Source organism: Rhinoderma darwinii, assembly GCF_050947455.1.
Source record: "Rhinoderma darwinii isolate aRhiDar2 chromosome 1 unlocalized genomic scaffold, aRhiDar2.hap1 SUPER_1_unloc_11, whole genome shotgun sequence".
NCBI lineage: Eukaryota > Metazoa > Chordata > Amphibia > Anura > Rhinodermatidae > Rhinoderma > Rhinoderma darwinii.
In genome coordinates, this window is record NW_027461647.1 from 225,940 (window position 1) to 243,543 (window position 17,604).

General features: G+C 42.0%; 64 pseudogenes; all 64 read right to left on the bottom strand.

Annotated features, from left to right (window-relative positions):
* Position 1: 1 nt before the first annotated feature.
* LOC142668846 (5S ribosomal RNA) lies at positions 2–120 on the bottom strand (annotated as a pseudogene).
* Positions 121–559: 439 nt separating this feature from the next.
* LOC142668298 (5S ribosomal RNA) lies at positions 560–678 on the bottom strand (annotated as a pseudogene).
* A 67-nt stretch (positions 679–745) lies between these two features.
* On the bottom strand, positions 746–864 carry LOC142668320 (5S ribosomal RNA; annotated as a pseudogene).
* A 67-nt stretch (positions 865–931) lies between these two features.
* LOC142669022 (5S ribosomal RNA) lies at positions 932–1,050 on the bottom strand (annotated as a pseudogene).
* A 67-nt stretch (positions 1,051–1,117) lies between these two features.
* Positions 1,118–1,236, bottom strand: LOC142667995 (5S ribosomal RNA; annotated as a pseudogene).
* Positions 1,237–1,303: 67 nt separating this feature from the next.
* Positions 1,304–1,422, bottom strand: LOC142668985 (5S ribosomal RNA; annotated as a pseudogene).
* Positions 1,423–1,489: 67 nt separating this feature from the next.
* Positions 1,490–1,608, bottom strand: LOC142668181 (5S ribosomal RNA; annotated as a pseudogene).
* Positions 1,609–1,675: 67 nt separating this feature from the next.
* Positions 1,676–1,794, bottom strand: LOC142667835 (5S ribosomal RNA; annotated as a pseudogene).
* Positions 1,795–1,861: 67 nt separating this feature from the next.
* LOC142668322 (5S ribosomal RNA) lies at positions 1,862–1,980 on the bottom strand (annotated as a pseudogene).
* A 67-nt stretch (positions 1,981–2,047) lies between these two features.
* LOC142668256 (5S ribosomal RNA) lies at positions 2,048–2,166 on the bottom strand (annotated as a pseudogene).
* Positions 2,167–2,419: 253 nt separating this feature from the next.
* Positions 2,420–2,538, bottom strand: LOC142668029 (5S ribosomal RNA; annotated as a pseudogene).
* Positions 2,539–2,605: 67 nt separating this feature from the next.
* On the bottom strand, positions 2,606–2,724 carry LOC142668692 (5S ribosomal RNA; annotated as a pseudogene).
* Positions 2,725–2,791: 67 nt separating this feature from the next.
* On the bottom strand, positions 2,792–2,910 carry LOC142668841 (5S ribosomal RNA; annotated as a pseudogene).
* Positions 2,911–2,977: 67 nt separating this feature from the next.
* On the bottom strand, positions 2,978–3,096 carry LOC142668464 (5S ribosomal RNA; annotated as a pseudogene).
* Positions 3,097–3,163: 67 nt separating this feature from the next.
* LOC142668055 (5S ribosomal RNA) lies at positions 3,164–3,282 on the bottom strand (annotated as a pseudogene).
* A 67-nt stretch (positions 3,283–3,349) lies between these two features.
* On the bottom strand, positions 3,350–3,468 carry LOC142668771 (5S ribosomal RNA; annotated as a pseudogene).
* A 67-nt stretch (positions 3,469–3,535) lies between these two features.
* LOC142667908 (5S ribosomal RNA) lies at positions 3,536–3,654 on the bottom strand (annotated as a pseudogene).
* Positions 3,655–3,721: 67 nt separating this feature from the next.
* On the bottom strand, positions 3,722–3,840 carry LOC142668704 (5S ribosomal RNA; annotated as a pseudogene).
* A 67-nt stretch (positions 3,841–3,907) lies between these two features.
* LOC142668822 (5S ribosomal RNA) lies at positions 3,908–4,026 on the bottom strand (annotated as a pseudogene).
* Positions 4,027–4,093: 67 nt separating this feature from the next.
* On the bottom strand, positions 4,094–4,212 carry LOC142668465 (5S ribosomal RNA; annotated as a pseudogene).
* Positions 4,213–4,465: 253 nt separating this feature from the next.
* LOC142668772 (5S ribosomal RNA) lies at positions 4,466–4,584 on the bottom strand (annotated as a pseudogene).
* Positions 4,585–4,651: 67 nt separating this feature from the next.
* On the bottom strand, positions 4,652–4,770 carry LOC142668503 (5S ribosomal RNA; annotated as a pseudogene).
* Positions 4,771–4,837: 67 nt separating this feature from the next.
* On the bottom strand, positions 4,838–4,956 carry LOC142667910 (5S ribosomal RNA; annotated as a pseudogene).
* A 67-nt stretch (positions 4,957–5,023) lies between these two features.
* On the bottom strand, positions 5,024–5,142 carry LOC142667792 (5S ribosomal RNA; annotated as a pseudogene).
* A 439-nt stretch (positions 5,143–5,581) lies between these two features.
* On the bottom strand, positions 5,582–5,700 carry LOC142668543 (5S ribosomal RNA; annotated as a pseudogene).
* Positions 5,701–6,325: 625 nt separating this feature from the next.
* On the bottom strand, positions 6,326–6,444 carry LOC142668226 (5S ribosomal RNA; annotated as a pseudogene).
* A 67-nt stretch (positions 6,445–6,511) lies between these two features.
* On the bottom strand, positions 6,512–6,630 carry LOC142668681 (5S ribosomal RNA; annotated as a pseudogene).
* A 67-nt stretch (positions 6,631–6,697) lies between these two features.
* LOC142668466 (5S ribosomal RNA) lies at positions 6,698–6,816 on the bottom strand (annotated as a pseudogene).
* A 67-nt stretch (positions 6,817–6,883) lies between these two features.
* Positions 6,884–7,002, bottom strand: LOC142668382 (5S ribosomal RNA; annotated as a pseudogene).
* A 67-nt stretch (positions 7,003–7,069) lies between these two features.
* Positions 7,070–7,188, bottom strand: LOC142668773 (5S ribosomal RNA; annotated as a pseudogene).
* A 67-nt stretch (positions 7,189–7,255) lies between these two features.
* Positions 7,256–7,374, bottom strand: LOC142668095 (5S ribosomal RNA; annotated as a pseudogene).
* A 67-nt stretch (positions 7,375–7,441) lies between these two features.
* Positions 7,442–7,560, bottom strand: LOC142667911 (5S ribosomal RNA; annotated as a pseudogene).
* A 67-nt stretch (positions 7,561–7,627) lies between these two features.
* LOC142667794 (5S ribosomal RNA) lies at positions 7,628–7,746 on the bottom strand (annotated as a pseudogene).
* Positions 7,747–7,999: 253 nt separating this feature from the next.
* On the bottom strand, positions 8,000–8,118 carry LOC142668483 (5S ribosomal RNA; annotated as a pseudogene).
* A 439-nt stretch (positions 8,119–8,557) lies between these two features.
* Positions 8,558–8,676, bottom strand: LOC142667798 (5S ribosomal RNA; annotated as a pseudogene).
* A 67-nt stretch (positions 8,677–8,743) lies between these two features.
* On the bottom strand, positions 8,744–8,862 carry LOC142668682 (5S ribosomal RNA; annotated as a pseudogene).
* Positions 8,863–8,929: 67 nt separating this feature from the next.
* On the bottom strand, positions 8,930–9,048 carry LOC142668043 (5S ribosomal RNA; annotated as a pseudogene).
* A 253-nt stretch (positions 9,049–9,301) lies between these two features.
* On the bottom strand, positions 9,302–9,420 carry LOC142668325 (5S ribosomal RNA; annotated as a pseudogene).
* A 67-nt stretch (positions 9,421–9,487) lies between these two features.
* LOC142668902 (5S ribosomal RNA) lies at positions 9,488–9,606 on the bottom strand (annotated as a pseudogene).
* Positions 9,607–9,673: 67 nt separating this feature from the next.
* On the bottom strand, positions 9,674–9,792 carry LOC142667847 (5S ribosomal RNA; annotated as a pseudogene).
* Positions 9,793–9,859: 67 nt separating this feature from the next.
* Positions 9,860–9,978, bottom strand: LOC142668605 (5S ribosomal RNA; annotated as a pseudogene).
* A 67-nt stretch (positions 9,979–10,045) lies between these two features.
* On the bottom strand, positions 10,046–10,164 carry LOC142668959 (5S ribosomal RNA; annotated as a pseudogene).
* Positions 10,165–10,417: 253 nt separating this feature from the next.
* LOC142667817 (5S ribosomal RNA) lies at positions 10,418–10,536 on the bottom strand (annotated as a pseudogene).
* A 439-nt stretch (positions 10,537–10,975) lies between these two features.
* LOC142668606 (5S ribosomal RNA) lies at positions 10,976–11,094 on the bottom strand (annotated as a pseudogene).
* A 252-nt stretch (positions 11,095–11,346) lies between these two features.
* On the bottom strand, positions 11,347–11,465 carry LOC142668281 (5S ribosomal RNA; annotated as a pseudogene).
* A 67-nt stretch (positions 11,466–11,532) lies between these two features.
* Positions 11,533–11,651, bottom strand: LOC142668765 (5S ribosomal RNA; annotated as a pseudogene).
* A 67-nt stretch (positions 11,652–11,718) lies between these two features.
* Positions 11,719–11,837, bottom strand: LOC142668271 (5S ribosomal RNA; annotated as a pseudogene).
* A 431-nt stretch (positions 11,838–12,268) lies between these two features.
* On the bottom strand, positions 12,269–12,387 carry LOC142668834 (5S ribosomal RNA; annotated as a pseudogene).
* A 253-nt stretch (positions 12,388–12,640) lies between these two features.
* Positions 12,641–12,759, bottom strand: LOC142668608 (5S ribosomal RNA; annotated as a pseudogene).
* Positions 12,760–12,826: 67 nt separating this feature from the next.
* On the bottom strand, positions 12,827–12,945 carry LOC142667875 (5S ribosomal RNA; annotated as a pseudogene).
* Positions 12,946–13,384: 439 nt separating this feature from the next.
* Positions 13,385–13,503, bottom strand: LOC142668609 (5S ribosomal RNA; annotated as a pseudogene).
* An 811-nt stretch (positions 13,504–14,314) lies between these two features.
* Positions 14,315–14,433, bottom strand: LOC142668114 (5S ribosomal RNA; annotated as a pseudogene).
* A 67-nt stretch (positions 14,434–14,500) lies between these two features.
* Positions 14,501–14,619, bottom strand: LOC142669000 (5S ribosomal RNA; annotated as a pseudogene).
* Positions 14,620–14,686: 67 nt separating this feature from the next.
* On the bottom strand, positions 14,687–14,805 carry LOC142668916 (5S ribosomal RNA; annotated as a pseudogene).
* Positions 14,806–15,058: 253 nt separating this feature from the next.
* On the bottom strand, positions 15,059–15,177 carry LOC142668714 (5S ribosomal RNA; annotated as a pseudogene).
* A 67-nt stretch (positions 15,178–15,244) lies between these two features.
* LOC142667912 (5S ribosomal RNA) lies at positions 15,245–15,363 on the bottom strand (annotated as a pseudogene).
* Positions 15,364–15,430: 67 nt separating this feature from the next.
* LOC142668366 (5S ribosomal RNA) lies at positions 15,431–15,549 on the bottom strand (annotated as a pseudogene).
* A 67-nt stretch (positions 15,550–15,616) lies between these two features.
* On the bottom strand, positions 15,617–15,735 carry LOC142668969 (5S ribosomal RNA; annotated as a pseudogene).
* A 253-nt stretch (positions 15,736–15,988) lies between these two features.
* LOC142668280 (5S ribosomal RNA) lies at positions 15,989–16,107 on the bottom strand (annotated as a pseudogene).
* Positions 16,108–16,174: 67 nt separating this feature from the next.
* Positions 16,175–16,293, bottom strand: LOC142667913 (5S ribosomal RNA; annotated as a pseudogene).
* A 67-nt stretch (positions 16,294–16,360) lies between these two features.
* On the bottom strand, positions 16,361–16,479 carry LOC142668990 (5S ribosomal RNA; annotated as a pseudogene).
* A 67-nt stretch (positions 16,480–16,546) lies between these two features.
* On the bottom strand, positions 16,547–16,665 carry LOC142668394 (5S ribosomal RNA; annotated as a pseudogene).
* A 439-nt stretch (positions 16,666–17,104) lies between these two features.
* Positions 17,105–17,223, bottom strand: LOC142668676 (5S ribosomal RNA; annotated as a pseudogene).
* Positions 17,224–17,290: 67 nt separating this feature from the next.
* Positions 17,291–17,409, bottom strand: LOC142668336 (5S ribosomal RNA; annotated as a pseudogene).
* Positions 17,410–17,604: the final 195 nt, after the last annotated feature.

Genomic DNA, 17,604 nt, shown 5'->3' on the forward strand with positions numbered 1-17,604 from the left:
AAGTCAACAGCACCACGGATTCCCAGACAGTCTCCCACACTGGTACTAGCGAGGCCTTAAGCTGTGTAACTTCTGCGATCTGACGAGAGCAGGCACATTCAGCTTAGAATGGCCATTGACGTTAAATGCTTTAATCCATAGTCCTATTTAATCTATTGTGAAACAAAATCTAAACGACATAATAAAAAGCCATCCGCACCACGGATTCCCAGACAGTATCCCACACTGGTACTAGCGAGGCGTTAAGCTGTGTAACTTCTGCGATCCAACGAGAGCAGGTACATTCAGCTTAGAATGGCCATTGACATTAAATGCTTTAATCCATAGTCCTTTTTAATCGATTGTGAAACAAAATCTAAACGACATAATAAAAAGTCAAGCGCACCACGGATTCCCAGACAGTCTCCCACACTGGTACTAGCGAGGCCTTAAGCTGTATAACTTCTGCGATTTGACGAGAGCCGGCACATTCAGCTTAGAATGGCCATTGACACTAAAAGCCTTAATCCATAGTCCTATTTAATCTATTGTGAAACAAAATCTAAACAACATAATAAAAACTCATCCGCACCACGGATTCCCAGACAGTCTCCCACACTGGTACTAGCGAGGCCTTAAGCTGTGTAACTTCTGCGATCTGACGAGAGCAGGCACATTCAGCTTAGAATGGCCATTGACGTTAAATGTTTTAATCCATAGTCCTATTTAATCTATTGTGAAACAAAATCTAAACGACATAATAAAAAGTCAACCACACCACGTATTCCCAGACAGTCTCCCACACTGGTACTAGCGAGGCGTTAAGCTGTGTAACTTCTGCGATCTAACGAGAGCAGGCACATTCAGCTTAGAATGGCCATTGACATTAAATGCTTTAATCCATAGTCCTTTTTAATCGATTGTGAAACAAAATCTAAACGACATAATAAAAAGTCAACCGCACCACGGATTCCCAGACAGTCTCCCACACTGGTACTAGGGAGGCCTTAAGCTGTGTAACTTCTGCGATCTGACGAGAGCAGGCACATTCAGCTTAGAATGGCCATTGACATTAAATTCATTAATCCATAGTCCTTTTTAATCGATTGTGAAACAAAATCTAAATGACATAATAAAAAGTCAACCGCACCACGAATTCCCAGACAGTCTCCCACACTGGTACTAGCGAGGCCTTAAGCTGTGTAACTTCTGCGATCTGACGAGAGTAGGGACATTCAGCTTAGAATGGCCATTGACATTGAATGCTTTAATCCATAGTCCTTTTTAATCGATTGTGAAACAAAATCTAAACGACATAATAAAAATTCAACCGCACCACGGATTCCCAGACAGTCTCCCACACTGGTACTAGCGAGGCCTTAAGCTGTGTAACTTCTGCGATCTGACGAGAGCAGGCACATTCAGCTTAGAATGGCCATTGACGTTAAATGCTTTAATCCATAGTCCTATTTAATCTATTGTGAAACAAAATCTAAACGACATAATAAAAAGTCAACCGCACCACGGATTCCCAGAGAGTCTCCCACACTGGTACTAATGAGGCGTTAAGCTGTGTAACTTCTGCGATCTAACGAGAGCAGGCACATTCAGCTTAGAATGGCCATTGACATTAAATGCTTTAATCCATAGTCCTTTTTAATCGATTGTGAAACAAAATCTAAACGACATAATAAAAAGTCAACCGCACCACGGATTCCCAGACAGTCTCCCACACTGGTACTAGCGAGGCCTTAAGCTGTGTAATTTCTGCGATCTGACGAGAGCAGGCACATTCAGCTTAGAATGGCCATTGACATTAAATGCTTTAATCCATAGTCCTTTTTAATCGATTGTGAAACAAAATCTAAACGACATAATAAAAAGTCAACCGCACCACGGATTCCCAGACAGTCTCCCACACTGGTACTAGCGAGGCCTTAAGCTGTGTAACTTATGTGATCTGACGAGAGCAGGCACATTCAGCTTAGAATGGCCATTGACATTAAATGCTTTAATCCATAGTCCTTTTTAATCGATTGTGAAACAAAATCTAAACGACATAATAAAAAGTAAACCGCACCACGGATTCCCAGACAGTCTCCCACACTGGTACTAGCGAGGCCTTAAGCTGTGTAACTTCTGCGATCTGACGAGAGCACGGACATTCAGCTTAGAATGGCCATTGACATTAAATGCTTTAATCCATAGTCCTTTTTAATCGATTGTGAAACAAAATCTAAACGACATAATAAAATTTCAACTGCACCACGGATTCCCAGACAGTCTCCCACACTGGTACTAGCGAGGCGTTAAGCTGTGTAACTTCTGTGATCTGACGAGAGCAGGCACATTCAGCTTAGAATGGCCATTGACATTAAAAGCCTTAATCCATAGTCCTATTTAATCTATTGTGAAACAAAATCTAAACAACATAATAAAAAGTCAACCGCACCACGGATTCCCAGACAGTCTCCCACACTGGTACTAGCGAGGCCTTAAGCTGTGTAACTTCTGCGATCTGACGAGTGCAGGCACATTCAGCTTAGACTGGCCATTGACGTTAAATGATTTAATCCATAGTCCTATTTAATCTATTGTGAAACAAAATCTAAACGACATAATGAAAAGTCAACCGCACCACGGATTCCCAGACAGTCTCCCACACTGGTACTACCGAGGCCTTAAGCTGTGTAACTTCTGCGATCTGACGAGAGCAGGCACATTCAGCTTAGAATGGCCATTGACATTAAAAGCCTTAATCCATAGTCCTATTTTATCTATTGTGAAACAAAATCTAAACAACATAATAAAAAGTCAACCGCACCACGGATTCCCAGACAGTCTCCCACACTGGTACTAGCGAAGCCTTAAGCTGTGTAACTTCTGCGATCTGACGAGAGCAGGCACATTCAGCTTAGAATGGCCATTGACGTTAAATGCTTTAATCCATAGTCCTATTTAATCTATTGTGAAAAAAAATCTAAACGACATAATAAAAAGTCAACCGCACCACGGATTCCCAGACAGTCACCCACACTGGTACTAGCGAGGCGTTAAGCTGTGTAACTTCTGCGATCTAACGAGAGCAGGCACATTCCGCTTAGAATGGCCATTGACATTAAATGCTTTAATCCATAGTCCTTTTTAATGGATTGTGAAACAAAATCTAAACGACATAATAAAAAGTCAACCGCACCACGCATTCCCAGACAGTCTCCCACACTGGTACCAGCGAGGCCTTAAGCTGTGTAACTTCTGCGATCTGACGAGAGCAGGGACATTCAGCTGAGAATGGCCATTGACATTAAAGGCTTTAATCCATAGTCCTTTTTAATCGATTGTGAAACAAAATCTAAACGACATAATAAAAACTCAACCGCACCACGGATTCCCAGACAGTCACCCACACTGGTACTAGCGAGGCCTTAAGCTGTGTAACTTCTGCGTTCGGACGAGAGCAGGCACATTCAGCTTAGAATGGCCATTGACGTTAAATGCTTTAATCCATAGTCCTATTTAATCTATTGTGAAACAAAATCTAAACGACATAATAAAAAGTCAACCGCACCACGGATTCCCAGACAGTCTCCCACACTGGTACTAGCGAGGACTTAAGCTATGTAACTTCTGCGTTCTGACGAGAGCAGGCACATTCAGCTTAGAATGGCCATTGACGTTAAATGCTTTAATCCATAGTCCTTTTTAATCGATTGTGAAACAAAATCTAAACGACATAATAAAAAGTCAACCGCACCACGGATTCCCAGACAGTCTCCCACACTGGTACTACCGAGGCCTTAAGCTGTGTAACTTCTGCGATCTGACGAGAGCAGGCACATTCAGCTTAGAATGGCCATTGACATTAAAAGCCTTAATCCATAGTCCTATTTTATCTATTGTGAAACAAAATCTAAACAACATAATAAAAAGTCAACCACACCACGGATTCCCAGACAGTCTCCCACACTGGTACTAGCGAGGCCTTAAGCTGTGTAACTTCTGCGATCTGACGAGAGCAGGCACATTCAGCTTAGAATGGCCATTGACATTAAATGCTTTAATCCATAGTCCTATTTAATCTATTGTGAAAAAAAATCTAAACGACATAATAAAAAGTCAACCGCACCACGGATTCCCAGACAGTCACCCACACTGGTACTAGCGAGGCGTTAAGCTGTGTAACTTCTGCGATCTAACGAGAGCAGGCACATTCCGCTTAGAATGGCCATTGACATTAAATGCTTTAATCCATAGTCCTTTTTAATGGATTGTGAAACAAAATCTAAACGACATAATAAAAAGGCAACCGCACCACGCATTCCCAGACAGTCTCCCACACTGGTACCAGCGAGGGCTTAAGCTGTGTAACTTCTGCGATCTGACGAGAGCAGGGACATTCAGCTGAGAATGGCCATTGACATTAAAGGCTTTAATCCATAGTCCTTTTTAATCGATTGTGAAACAAAATCTAAACGACATAATAAAAACTCAACCGCACCACGGATTCCCAGACAGTCACCCACACTGGTACTAGCGAGGCCTTAAGCTGTGTAACTTCTGCGTTCGGACGAGAGCAGGCACATTCAGCTTAGAATGGCCATTGACGTTAAATGCTTTAATCCATAGTCCTATTTAATCTATTGTGAAACAAAATCTAAACGACATAATAAAAACTCAACCGCACCACGGATTCCCAGACAGTCTCCCACACTGGTACTAGCGACGCCTTAAGCTGTGTAACTTCTGCGATCTGACGAGAGCAGGCACATTCAGCTTAGAATGGCCATTAACATTAAAAGCCTTAATCCATAGTCCTATTTAATCTATTGTGAAACAAAATCTAAACAACATAATAAAAAGTCAACCGCACCACGGATTCCCAGACAGTCTCCCACACTGGTACTAGCGAGGACTTAAGCTATGTAACTTCTGCGTTCTGACGAGAGCAGGCACATTCAGCTTAGAATGGCCATTGACGTTAAATGCTTTAATCCATAGTCCTTTTTAATCGATTGTGAAACAAAATCTAAACGACATAATAAAAAGTCAACCGCACCACGGATTCCCAGACAGTCTCCCACACTGGTACTAGCGAGGCCTTAAGCTGTGTAACTTCTGCGATCTGACGAGCGCAGGCACATTCAGCTTAGAATGGCCATTGACATTAAATGCTTTAATCCATAGTCCTTTTTAATCGATTGTGAAACAAAATCTAAACGACATAATAAAAATTCAACCGCACAACGGATTCCGAGACAGTCTCCCACACTGGTACTAGCGAGGCCTTAAGCTGGGTAACTTCTGCGATCTGACGAGAGCAGGCACATTCAGCTTAGAATGGCCATTGACATTAAATGCTTTAATCCATAGTCCTTTTTAATCGATTGTGAAACAAAATCTAAACGACATAATAAAAAGTCAACCGCACTACGGATTCCCAGACAGTCTCCCACACTGGTACTAGGGAGGCGTTAAGCTGTGTAACTTCTGCGATCTAACGAGAGCAGGCACATTCAGCTTAGAATGGCCATTAACATTAAATGCTTTAATCCATAGTCCTTTTTAATCGATTGTGAAACAAAATCTAAACGACATAATAAAAAGTAAACCGCACCACGGATTCCCAGACAGTCTCCCACACTGGTACTAGCGAGGCCTTAAGCTGTGTAACTTCTGCTATCTGACAAGAGCAGGCACATTCAGCTTAGAATGGCCATTAACATTAAAAGCCTTAATCCATAGTCCTATTTAATCTATTGTGAAACAAAATCTAAACAACATAATAAAAAGTTAACCGCACCACGGATTTCCAGACAGTCTCCCACACTGGTACTAGCGAGGCCTCAAGCTGTGTAACTTCTGCGATCTGACGAGAGCAGGGACATTCAGTTTAGAATGGCCATTGACATTAAATGCTTTAATCCATAGTCCTTTTTAATCGATTGTGAAACAAAATCTAAACGACATAATAAAAATTCAACCGCACCACGGATTCCCAGACAGTCTCCCACACTGGAACTAGCGAGGCCTTAAGCTGTCTAACTTCTGCTTTCTGACGAGAGCAGGCACATTCAGCTTAGAATGGCTATTGACGTTAAATGCTTTAATCCATAGTCCTATTTAATCTATTGTGAAACATAATCTAAACGACATAATAAAAAGTCAACCACACCACGGATTCCCAGACAGTCTCCCACACTGGTACTAGCGAGGCGTTAAGCTGTGTAACTTCTGCGATCTAACGAGGGCAGGCACATTCAGCTTAGAATGGCAATTGACATTAAATGCTTTAATCCATAGTCCTTTTTAATCGATTGTGAAACAAAATCGAAACGACATAATAAAAAGTCAACCGCACCACGGATTCCCAGACAGTCTCCCACACTGGCACTAGCGAGGCCTTAAGCTGTGTAACTTCTGCGATCTGACGAGAGCAGGCACATTCAGCATAGAATGGCCATTGACATTAAAAGCCTTAATCCATAGTCCTATTTAATCTATTGTGAAACAAAATCTAAACAACATAATAAAAAGTCAACCGCACCACGGATTCCCAGACAGTCTCCCACACTGGTACTAGTGAGGCCTAAAGCTGTGTAACTTCTGCGATCTGACGAGAGCAGGCACATTCAGCTTAGAATGGCCATTGACGTTAAATGCTTTAATCCATAGTCCTATTTAATCTATTGTGAAAAAAAATCTAAACGACATAATAAAAAGTCAACCGCACCACGGATTCCCAGACAGTCACCCACACTGGTACTAGCGAGGCGTTAAGCTGTGTAACTTCTGCGATCTAACGAGAGCAGGCACATTCCGCTTAGAATGGCCATTGACATTAAATGCTTTAATCCATAGTCCTTTTTAATGGATTGTGAAACAAAATCTAAACGACATAATAAAAAGGCAACCGCACCACGCATTCCCAGACAGTCTCCCACACTGGTACCAGCGAGGCCTTAAGCTGTGTAACTTCTGCGATCTGACGAGAGCAGGGACATTCAGCTGAGAATGGCCATTGACATTAAAGGCTTTAATCCATAGTCCTTTTTAATCGATTGTGAAACAAAATCTAAACGACATAATAAAAACTCAACCGCACCACGGATTCCCAGACAGTCACCCACACTGGTACTAGCGAGGCCTTAAGCTGTGTAACTTCTGCGTTCGGACGAGAGCAGGCACATTCAGCTTAGAATGGCCATTGACGTTAAATGCTTTAATCCATAGTCCTATTTAATCTATTGTGAAACAAAATCTAAACGACATAATAAAAAGTCAACCGCACCACGGATTCCCAGACAGTCTCCCACACTGGTACTAGCGACGCCTTAAGCTGTGTAACTTCTGCGATCTGACGAGAGCAGGCACATTCAGCTTAGAATGGCCATTAACATTAAAAGCCTTAATCCATAGTCCTATTTAATCTATTGTGAAACAAAATCTAAACAACATAATAAAAAGTCAACCGCACCACGGATTCCCAGACAGTCTCCCACACTGGTACTAGCGAGGACTTAAGCTATGTAACTTCTGCGTTCTGACGAGAGCAGGCACATTCAGCTTAGAATGGCCATTGACGTTAAATGCTTTAATCCATAGTCCTTTTTAATCGATTGTGAAACAAAATCTAAACGACATAATAAAAAGTCAACCGCACCACGGATTCCCAGACAGTCTCCCACACTGGTACTAGCGAGGCCTTAAGCTGTGTAACTTCTGCGATCTGACGAGCGCAGGCACATTCAGCTTAGAATGGCCATTGACATTAAATGCTTTAATCCATAGTCCTTTTTAATCGATTGTGAAACAAAATCTAAACGACATAATAAAAATTCAACCGCACAACGGATTCCGAGACAGTCTCCCACACTGGTACTAGCGAGGCCTTAAGCTGGGTAACTTCTGCGATCTGACGAGAGCAGGCACATTCAGCTTAGAATGGCCATTGACATTAAATCCTTTAATCCATAGTCCTTTTTAATCGATTGTGAAACAAAATCTAAACGACATAATAAAAAGTCAACCGCACTACGGATTCCCAGACAGTCTCCCACACTGGTACTAGCGAGGCCTCAAGCTGTGTAACTTCTGCGATCTGACGAGAGCAGGGACATTCAGTTTAGAATGGCCATTGACATTAAATGCTTTAATCCATAGTCCTTTTTAATCGATTGTGAAACAAAATCTAAACGACATAATAAAAATTCAACCGCACCACGGATTCCCAGACAGTCTCCCACACTGGAACTAGCGAGGCCTTAAGCTGTCTAACTTCTGCTTTCTGACGAGAGCAGGCACATTCAGCTTAGAATGGCTATTGACGTTAAATGCTTTAATCCATAGTCCTATTTAATCTATTGTGAAACATAATCTAAACGACATAATAAAAAGTCAACCACACCACGGATTCCCAGACAGTCTCCCACACTGGTACTAGCGAGGCGTTAAGCTGTGTAACTTCTGCGATCTAACGAGGGCAGGCACATTCAGCTTAGAATGGCAATTGACATTAAATGCTTTAATCCATAGTCCTTTTTAATCGATTGTGAAACAAAATCGAAACGACATAATAAAAAGTCAACCGCACCACGGATTCCCAGACAGTCTCCCACACTGGCACTAGCGAGGCCTTAAGCTGTGTAACTTCTGCGATCTGACGAGAGCAGGCACATTCAGCTTAGAATGGCCATTGACATTAAAAGCCTTAATCCATAGTCCTATTTAATCTATTGTGAAACAAAATCTAAACAACATAATAAAAAGTCAACCGCACCACGGATTCCCAGACAGTCTCCCACACTGGTACTAGTGAGGCCTAAAGCTGTGTAACTTCTGCGATCTGACGAGAGCAGGCACATTCAGCTTAGAATGGCCATTGACATTGAATGCTTTAATCCATAGTCCTTTTTAATCGATTGTGAAACAAAATCTAAACGACATAATAAAAAGTCAACCGCACCACGGATTCCCAGACAGTCTCCCACACTGGTACTAGCGAGGCCTTAAGCTGTGTAACTTCTGCGTTCTGACGAGAGCAGGGACATTCAGCTTAGAATGGCCATTGACGTTAAATGCTTTAATCCATAGTCCTATTTAATCTATTGTGAAACAAAATCTAAACGACATAATACAACGTCAACCGCACCACGGATTCCCAGACAGTCTCCCACACTGGTACTAGCGAGGCCTTAAGCTGTGTAACTTCTGCGATTTGACGAGAGCAGGCACATTCAGCTTAGAATGGCCATTGACGTTAAATACTTTAATCCATAGTCCTATTTAATCTATTGTGAAACAAAATCTAAACGACATAATAAAAAGTCAACCGCACCACGGATTCCCAGACATGCTCCCACACTGGTACTAGCGAGGCCTTAAGCTGTGTAACTTCTGCGATCTGACGAGAGCAGGCACATTCAGCTTAGAATGGCCATTGACGTTAAATGCTTTAATCCATAGTCCTTTTTAATCGATTGTGAAACAAAATCTAAACGACATAATAAAAAGTCAACCGCACCACGGATTCCCAGACAGTCTCCCACACTGGTACTAGCGAGGCCTTAAGCTGTGTAACTTCTGCGTTCTGACGAGAGCAGGCACATTCAGCTTAGAATGGCCATTGACGTTAAATGCTTTAATCCATAGTCCTATTTAATCTATTGTGAAACAAAATCTAAACAACATAATAAAAAGTCAACCGCACCACGGATTCCCAGACAGTCTCCCACACTGGTACTAGCGAGGCCTTAAGCTGTGTAATTTCTGCGATCTGACGAGAGCAGGCACATTCAGCTTAGAATGGCCATTGACATCAAATGCTTTAATCCATAGTCCTTTTTAATCGATTGTGAAACAAAATCTAAACGACATAATAAAAAGTCAACCGCACCACGGATTCCCAGACAGTCTCCCACACTGGTACTAGCGAGGCCTTAAGCTGTGTAACTTCTGCGATCTGACGAGAGCAGGCACATTCAGCTTAGAATGGCCATTGACATTAAATGCTTTAATCCATAGTCCTTTTTAATCGATTGTGAAACAAAATCTAAACGACATAATAAAAAGTCAACCGCACCACGGATTCCCAGACAGTCTCCCACCCTGTTACTAGCGAGGCCTTAAGCTGTGTAACTTCTGCGATCTGACGAGAGCAGGGACATTCAGCTTAGAATGGCCATTGACATTAAATGCTTTAATCCATAGTCCTTTTTAATCGATTGTGAAACAAAATCTAAACGACATAATAAAAATTCAACCGCACCACGGATTCCCAGACAGTCTCCCACACTGGTACTAGCTGGGCGTTAAGCTGTGTAACTTCTGCGATCTGACGAGAGCAGGCACATTCAGCTTAGAATGGCCATTGACATTAAAAGCCTTAATCCATAGTCCTATTTAATCTATTGTGAAACAAAATCTAAACAACATAATAAAAAGTCAACCGCACCACGGATTCCCAGACAGTCTCCCACACTGGTACTAGCGAGGCCTTAAGCTGTGTAACTTCTGCGATCTGACGAGAGCAGGGACATTCAGCTTAGAATGGCCATTTACATTAAATTCTTTAATCCATAGTCCTTTTTAATCGATTGTGAAACAAAATCTAAACGACATAATAAAAATTCAACTGCACCACGGATTCCCAGACAGTCTCCCACACTGGTACTAGCGAGGCCTTAAGCTGTGTAACTTCTGGGTTCTGACTAGAGCAGGCACATTCAGCTTAGAATGGCCATTGACGTTAAATGCTTTAATCCATAGTCCTATTTAATCTATTGTGAAACAAAATCTAAACGACATAATAAAAAGTCAACCGCACCACGGATTCCCAGACAGTCTCCCACACTGGTACTAGCGAGGCGTTAAGCTGTGTAACTTCTGCGATCTAACGAGGGCAGGCACATTCAGCTTAGAATAGCCATTGACATTAAATGCTTTAATCCACAGTCCTTTTTAATCGATTGTGAAACAAAATCTAAACGACATAATAAAAAGTCAACCGCACCACGGATTCCCAGACAGTCTCCCACACTGGTACTAGCGAGGCCTTAAGCTGTGTAACTTCTGCGATCTGACGAGAGCAGGCACATTCAGCTTAGAATGGCCATTGACATTAAAAGCCTTAATCCATAGTCCTATTTAATCTATTGTGAAACAAAACCTAAAAACATAATAAAAAGTCAACCGCACCACGGATTCCCAGACAGTTTCCCACACTGGTACTAGCGAGGAGTTAAGCTGTGTAACTTCTGCGATCTGACGAGAGCAGGCACATTCAGCTTAGAATGGGCATTAACATTAAAAGCTTTAATCCATAGTCCTATTTAATCTATTGTGAAACAAAATCTAAACAACATAATAAAAAGTCAACCGCACCACACATTCCCAGACAGTCTCCCACACTGGTACCAGCGAGGCCTTAAGCTGTGTAACTTCTGCGATCTGAAGAGAGCAGGGACATTCAGCTTAGAATGGCCATTGACATTAAATGCTTTAATCCATATTCCTTTTTAATCGATTGTGAAACAAAATCTAAACGACATAATAAAAAGTCAACCGCACCACGGATTCCCAGACAGTCTCCCACACTGGTACTTGCGAGGCCTTAAGCTGTGTAACTTCTGCGATCTGACGAGAGCAGGCACATTCAGCTTAGAATGGCCATTGACATTAAATGCTTTAATCCATAGTCCTTTTTAATCGATTGTGAAACAAAATCTAAACGACATAATAAAAAGTCAACAGCACCACGGATTCCCAGACAGTCTCCCACACTGGTACTAGCGAGGCCTTAAGCTGTGTAACTTCTGCGATCTGACGAGAGCAGGGACATTCAGCTTAGAATGGCCATTGACATTAAATGGTTTAATCCATAGTCCTTTTTAATCGATTGTGAAACAAAATCTAAACGACATAATAAAAATTCAACCACACAACGGATTCCGGGACAGTCTCCCACACTGGTACTAGCGAGGCCTTAAGCTGGGTAACTTCTGCGATCTGACGAGAGCAGGCACATTCAGCTTAGAATGGCCATTGACATTAAATGCTTTAATCCATAGTCCTTTTTAATCGATTGTGAAACAAAATCTAAACGACATAATAAAAAGTCAACCGCACCACAGACAGTCTCCCACACTAGTACTAGCGAGGCCTTAAGCTGTGTAACTTCTGCGATCTGACGAGAGCAGGCACATTCAGCTTAGAATGGCCATTGACATTAAAGACTTTAATCCATAGTCCTTTTTAATCGATTGTGAAAAAAAATCTAAACGACATAATAAAAACTCAACCGCACCACGGATTCCCAGACAGTCTCCCACACTGGTACTAGCGAGGCCTTAAGCTGTGTAACTTCTGCGTTCGGACGAGAGCAGGCACATTCAGCTTAGAATGGCCATTGACGTTAAATGCTTTAATCCATAGTCCTATTTAATCTATTGTGAAACAAAATCTAAACGACATAATAAAAAGTCAACCGCACCACGGATTCCCAGACAGTCTCCCACACTGGTACTAGCGAGGCGTTTAGCTGTGTAACTTCTGCGATCTAACGAGAGCAGGCACATCCAGCTTAGAATGAGCATTGACTTTAAATGCTTTAATCCATAGTCCTTTTTAATCGATTGTGAAACAAAATCTAAACGACATAATAAAAAGTCAACCGCACCACGGATTCCCAGACAGTCTCCCACACTGGTACTAGCGAGGCCTTAAGCTGTGTAACTTCTGCGATCTGACGAGAGCAGGCACATTCAGCTTAGAATGGCCATTGACATTAAAAGTCTTAATCCATAGTCCTATTTAATCTATTGTGAAACAAAATCTAAACAACATAATAAAAAGTCAACCGCACCACGGCTTCCCAGACAGTCTCCCACACTGGTACTAGCGAGGACTTAAGCTATGTAACTTCTGCGTTCTGACGAGAGCAGGCACATTCAGCTTAGAATGGCCATTGACGTTAAATGCTTTAATCCATAGTCCTTTTTAATCGATTGTGAAACAAAATCTAAACGACATAATAAAAATTCAACCGCACCACGGATTCCTAGACAGTCTCCCACACTGGTACTAGGGAGGCCTTAAGCAGTGTAACTTCTGCAATCTGACGAGAGCAGGCACATTCAGCTTAGAATGGCCATTGACATTAAATGCTTTAATCCATAGTCCTTTTTAATCGATTGTGAAACAAAATCTAAACGACATAATAAAAAGTCAACCGAACCACGGATTCCCAGACAGTCTCCCACACTGGTACTAGCGAGGCCTTAAGCTGTGTAACTTCTGCGATCTGACGAGAGCAGGCACATTCAGCTTAGAATGGCCATTGACATTAAAAGCCTTAATCCATAGTCCTATTTAATCTATTGTGAAACAAAATCTAAACAACATAATAAAAAGTCAACCGCACCACGGATTCCCAGACAGTCTCCCACACTGGTACTAGCGAGGCCTTAAGCTGTGTAACTTCTGCGATCTGACGAGAGCAGGCACATTCAGCTTAGAATGGCCATTGACGTTAAATGCTTTAATCCATAGTCCTATTTAATCGATTGTGAAACAAAATCTAAACGACATAATAAAAATTCAACCGCACCACGGATTCCTAGACAGTCTCCCACACTGGTACTAGGGAGGCCTTAAGCAGTGTAACTTCTGCAATCTGACGAGAGCAGGCACATTCAGCTTAGAATGGCCATTGACATTAAATGCTTTAATCCATAGTCCTTTTTAATCGATTGTGAAACAAAATCTAAACGACATAATAAAAAGTCAACCGCACCACGGATTCCCAGACAGTAACCCACACTGGTACTAGCGAGACGTTAAGCTGTGTAACTTCTGCGATCTAACCAGAGCAGGCACATTCAGCTTAGAATGGCCATTGACATTAAATGCTTTAATCCATAGTCCTTTTTAATCGATTGTGAAACAAAATCGAAACGACATAATAAAAAGTGAACCGCACCACGGATTCCCAGACAGTCTCCCACACTGGTACTAGCGAGGCCTTAAGCTGTGTAACTTCTGCGTTGGGACGAGAGCAGGCACATTCAGCTTAGAATGGCCATTGACGTTAAATGCTTTAATCCATAGTCCTATTTAATCTATTGTGAAACAAAATCTAAACGACATAATAAAAAGTCAACCGCACCACGGATTTCCAGACAGTCTCCCACACTGGTACTAGCGAGGCGTTAAGCTGTGTAACTTCTGCGATCTAATGAGAGCAGGCACATTCAGCTTAGAATGAGCATTGACTTTAAATGCTTTAATCCATAGTCCTTTTTAATCGATTGTGAAACAAAATCTAAACGACATAATAAAAAGTCAACCGCACCACGGATTCCCAGACAGTCTCCCACACTGGTACTAGCGAGGCCTTAAGATGTGTAACTTCTGCGATCTGACGAGAGCAGGCACATTCAGCTTAGAATGGCCAATGACATTAAATGCTTTAATCCATAGTCCTTTTTAATCGATTGTGAAACAAAATCTAAACGACATAATAAAAAGTCAACAGCACCACGGATTCCCAGACAGTCTCCCACACTGGTACTAGCGAGGCCTTAAGCTGTGTAACTTCCGCGATCTGACGAGAGCAGGGACATTCAGCTTAGAATGGCCATTGACATTAAATGCTTTAATCCATAGTCCTTTTTAATCGATTGTGAAACAAAATCTAAACGACATAATAAAAAGTCAACCGCACCACGGATTCCCAGACAGTCTCCCACACTGGTACTAGCGAGGGCTTAAGCTGTGTAACTTCTGCGTTCGGACGAGAGCAGGCACATTCAGCTTAGAATGGCCATTGACGTTAAATGCTTTAATCCATAGTCCTATTTAATCTATTGTGAAACAAAATCTAAACGACATAATGAAAAGTCAACCGCACCACGGATTCCCAGACAGTCTCCCACACTGGTACTAGCGAGGCGTTTAGCTGTGTAACTTCTGCGATCTAACGAGAGCAGGCACATCCAGCTTAGAATGAGCATTGACTTTAAATGCTTTAATCCATAGTCCTTTTTAATCGATTGTGAAACAAAATCTAAACGACATAATAAAAAGCCAACCGCACCACGGATTCCCAGACAGTCTCCCACACTGGTACTAGCGAGGCCTTAAGCTGTGTAACTTCTGCGATCTGACGAGAGCAGGCACATTCAGCTTAGAATGGCCATTGACATTAAAAGTCTTAATCCATAGTCCTATTTAATCTATTGTGAAACAAAATCTAAACAACATAATAAAAAGTCAACCGCACCACGGATTCCCAGACAGTCTCCCACACTGGTACTAGCGAGGACTTAAGCTATGTAACTTCTGCGTTCTGACGAGAGCAGGCACATTCAGCTTAGAATGGCCATTGACGTTAAATGCTTTAATCCATAGTCCTTTTTAATCGATTGTGAAACAAAATCTAAACGACATAATAAAAATTCAACCGCACCACGGATTCCTAGACAGTCTCCCACACTGGTACTAGCGAGGCCTTAAGCAGTGTAACTTCTGCGATCTGACGAGAGCAGGCACATTCAGCTTAGAATGGCCATTGACATTAAATGCTTTAATCCATAGTCCTTTTTAATCGATTGTGAAACAAAATCTAAACGACATAATAAAAAGTCAACAGCACCACGGATTCCCAGACAGTCTCCCACACTGGTACTAGCGAGGCCTTAAGCTGTGTAACTTCTGCGATCTGACGAGAGCAGGCACATTCAGCTTAGAATGGCCATTGACGTTAAATGCTTTAATCCATAGTCCTATTTAATCTATTGTGAAACAAAATCTAAACGACATAATAAAAAGTCAACCGCACCACGGATTCCCAGACAGTCTCCCACACTGGTACTAGCGAGGCGTTACGCTGTGTAACTTCTGCGATCTAACGAGAGCAGGCACATTCAGCTTAGAATGGCCATTGACTTTAAATGCTTTAATCCATAGTCCTTTTTAATCGATTGTGAAACAAAATCTAAACGACATAATATGAAGTCAACCGCACCACGGATTCCCAGACAGTCTCCCACACTGGTACTAGGGAGGCCTTAAGCTGTGTAACTTCTGCGATCTGACGAGAGCATGCACATTCAGCTTAGAATGGCCATTGACATTAAAAGCCTTAATCCATAGTCCTATTTAATCTATTGTGAAACAAAATCTAAACAACATAATAAAAAGTCAACCGCACCACGGATTCCCAGACAGTCTCCCACACTGGTACTAGCGAGGACTTAAGCTATGTAACTTCTGCGTTCTGACGAGAGCAGGCACATTCAGCTTAGAATGGCCATTGACGTTAAATGCTTTAATCCATAGTCCTTTTTAATCGATTGTGAAACAAAATCTAAACGACATAATAAAAAGTCAACCGCACCACGGATTCCAAGACAGTCTCCCACACAGGTACTAGCGAGGCCTTAAGCTGTGTAACTTCTGCGATCTGACGAGAGCAGGCACATTCAGCTTAGAATGGCCATTGACATTAAATGCTTTAATCCATAGTCCTTTTTAATCGATTGTGAAACAAAATCTAAACGACATAATAAAAAGTCAACAGCACCACGGATTCCCAGACAGTCTCCCACACTGGTACTAGCGAGGCCTTAAGCTGTGTAACTTCTGCGATCTGACGAGAGCAGGGACATTCAGCTTAGAATGGCCATTGACATGAAATGCTTTAATCCATAGTCCTTTTTAATCGATTCTGAAACAAAATCTAAACGACATAATAAAAATTCAACCGCACAACGGATTCCGAGACAGTCTCCCACACTGGTACTAGCGAGGCCTTAAGCTGGGTAACTTCTGCTATCTGACGAGAGCAGGCACATTCAGCTTAGAATGGCCATTGACGTTAAATGGTTTAATCCATAGTCCTATTTAATCTATTGTGAAACAAAATCTAAACGACATAATAAAAAGTCAACCGCACCACGGATTCCCAGACAGTCTCCCACACTGGTACTAGGAAGGCGTTAAGCTGTGTAACTTCTGCGATCTAACGAGAGCAGGCACATTCAGCTTAGAATGGCCATTAACATTAAATGCTTTAATCCATAGTCCTTTTTAATCGATTGTGAAACAAAATCTAAACGACATAATAAAAAGTCAACCGCACCACGGACTCCCAGACAGTCTCCCACACTGGTACTAGCGAGGCCTTAAGCTGTGTAACTTCTGCGATCTGACGAGAGCAGGCACATTCAGCTTAGAATGGCAATTGACATTAAAAGCCTTAATCCATAGTCCTATTTAATCTATTGTGATACAAAATCTAAACAACATAATAAAAAGTCAACCGCACCATGGATTCCCAGACAGTCTCCCACACTGGTACTAGCGAGGCCTTAAGCTGTGTAACTTCTGCGATCTGACGAGAGCAGGGACATTCAGTTTAGAATGGCCATTGACATTAAATGCTTTAATCCATAGTCCTTTTTAATCGATTGTGAAACAAAATCTAAACGACATAATAAAAATTCAACCGCACCACGGATTCCCACACTGGTACTAGCGAGGCCTTAAGCTGTGTAACTTCTGCGTTCTGACGAGAGCAGGCACATTCAGCTTAGAATGGCTATTGGCGTTAAATGCTTTAATCCATAG